Below are 2,969 nucleotides of genomic sequence, written 5' to 3' on the forward strand. Positions count from 1 at the left end.
GACTTTAATCTTGTTGGGGTCGAACTTGGGCGGCATGGGGGAGGCGGCTGGTGTCGGATGAACCCAGATGCGGGACGACCGAAGAAAGTTGCACCGAGGCCTCCTCCGAGCCGAAAGCCGAAACACCTGCAGTGCAGTTTCTTACCACTAGCCCATCGAAGCTCCCTCGTAGTACACAGAATAATGGGCTTCCAAAGATGTCAATAAATGAGGAAGACTGAAAAACTGATGCCTTCAAATCGTGCTATTGCTGAAGGGGGTTGAATGCCTGCCAAGTAACCTCTGGTTGTAGTGAGGTCCCCTGAACTTCTTCCTATAGGATTGGCCCTTGTCTTCACTTTGAAGGCATGGCCCTCTTAGCCAGATGATGAATTGGCCAATGCCCTGGTAAATTACAATACCTCAACTTAAATAGTATTTTACCAATTTGAGCAAAGTCGCTTACTTCTCTTGGTGGAGGCTTTTTATGTACCCTTTGGCGGCCTAATGGTAAGGAGCTGAGCTGCAATCCCAAAGGCAGGTGGTTTGAATTCACCAACTTCTCTGAGGGAGAAGAATGGGCAATGTTCTCCCAGGTGATTTAAGGCCTGTGAAAATCCTCTAAAGGGTCAGCTACGGATTGGTTCTGACTTGATGGCAAGCAACCACAATTTGTTTTGTAAGAATCCTTTGCAAGCTTGTCATGTATCCACAGAATTATAACCTCAGTGTCATAAAAGCTACATATAAGGGAATCCCATTGCACTGCAGGTCCTCCAGGATGTTTGGGAGGAAAAGAATCAGAGAATTTCTTTTTTTAACATTTCTACTGGGTCAATACAATGGCATGATTTCTACAAAGAAGACCCAGCAGTTCTTACAGCAATGCTTCTCAAACTGTAATGTGGAGTCACTTGGGACTCATGTATTTGCCAGGGAGAAAGTGGGAAGGCAGGAAGCGTAGGATAGGAGGATTAATGGAAACTGGAATCACAGAGAAGAAGAAGAAGTGGTAAGAATATAATTGCTATGTAGGTATTATAATTAATGTTATAAAACAAAATATGTGAATAGTTGACTGTAAAACCAAATGACCGTAAAATTTCACTCGAATCACAATCAAAGATGACAGAAGAAAAGAATGATTCTGATTCTGTGTGTCTGGGAAGGGGCTTGGTCTGCACGGCTAATGTGGGCGCCCAGGTGAGGCTGGCACTGCTTTCATTGATGCCACCTTGGGTAGGTAGCAGGAAGCTTTGCTTATCCTAAGCCTCTTTATTCTTTTAAAAAAGAAAAGGAGCGGGCATAAATATTTACATGGTATATTTACATATCTATGGTGTCAACACAACCCCAGAGTTCAAGCCATCCCGTGGTAAGTGCCGCTGTAGGTGCGGGTCCAAACGTTTGCACAGAGCTAGGTCCTTCCCACTTTGCGTCAGGGGAGGAGATAGCGGCTGGTTAGATTGTTAAATAATGACAGCCGTTGTTCTGAGTAGACTTAGGCTGTGAGTGTGTGCATATGTATTTGCACAAATAACACATGCATATGGGTATGTATAAAATTATTGTGATTGATGTTAATAAGATTCCTAGCAATCGTCTGATGCAGTTTGTCATGCTCTGGCATGCAATCAAAGCCAAGAGAAGTCCTGCCTCCTCTGCTCAGGTTGTAATTACATCACGCTGCTTTTGTCTATAGAACAGTGTGGAATATTTCTTTGATAACCACCACCATCAATTAGTTTTAGAATCATAGGCAGGGCCACCCAAGAGAGGGTGTACAGCTCATGTACCACACAAAGGGGCCCATCCAGGGGGCAGGTGGGCACTCTGAACCAGCCTGAAGCTCTTTGTCAAGTCATGTTATGTGAATAGCAAGCTCGTTTGTGTTATTTGCTTACTTAGAGGGGCACCTTTTGTTAATGATATAAAGCTATGTGATGCATGGTCATGAAACCAGAGAGGGCTGAAGGGTGTGTGTGTATGTATGTATATATGTACACACACAAGCAGACATATGTATGGTACTAAGTACAACATCAGGAAGCTCTGATGGCTTAGTGGTAAGGAGTTGTGCCGTCCACTCAAAGGTTAACAGTTTGAATCTGCCAGTGGCTCCGTGAAAGAAATATGAGCAATTTCTTTTTTTTTAAATGTATTTTTGTTTTTTTAATATGTTGCACTTGCTTATTTATTTTTCTTCTTCTTCTTGTTGTGTACCCTTGTATCAGATCCAGCTGGCACAGGAGGAGACTGCTCCTCCTTCTCCAGCCAAGCATCTGGTGCATTTGAACCGTGGGCCTTCGGGATTGCGGCGCAGCTTTTTGCCACTAGGCCATCAGAGCTCCCTTAATTTATATTTTTAATTGATACTTTAACGAGTGTTTACATAAAACTTGGATTTCCGTTCATTCATTATTGCACATTTTCAATTTCTTCCCGTGTGATTTACCGCCTCTGAAACTACTCTGGAAGGTCGGCTATGGATTGGTTGTGACTTGATGGTACACAACAACAGGAAGTCCAACATGCGAGGCACAGAGACCAACATGTGTCTCTCAGCTCTCAAAAAATCATCACTGCATCAACAGCAGCAGCAGCAACACTACTGCCAACATCTAATATTTATCAGCTGCACTTAACAACAATATTTCTTTACCTGCAAGCAGGAGTGGCATCCACTTCCTAAATAACATGCCTCCAGGGACCCTATGAACTTTGACAAATGTCCATAGTTGTAGAGAGGCTTCAAGCCTTTTGTTCATAAGGTTGCTATGAGTCATGTTCAACTTGAAGGCAATCAGCAACAATAACAATTTTTTTACATTATTATCATTGTTGTCTACAATAACCACACCCTCAAAAGTTAGGTAGGCATCGTTATCACCCATCCTCCCTTTACAGATAGGTAAACGGATACTCGTATTTCTTTTTGCTTTCTTTACCGGTAATATCCTTGATGTCATCACACAACTTGCTTTATTGTG

This window comes from Elephantulus edwardii, unplaced genomic scaffold (genome assembly GCF_000299155.1).
Source record: "Elephantulus edwardii isolate Elephantulus edwardi_28Jun2011 unplaced genomic scaffold, EleEdw1.0 scaffold00003, whole genome shotgun sequence".
NCBI lineage: Eukaryota > Metazoa > Chordata > Mammalia > Macroscelidea > Macroscelididae > Elephantulus > Elephantulus edwardii.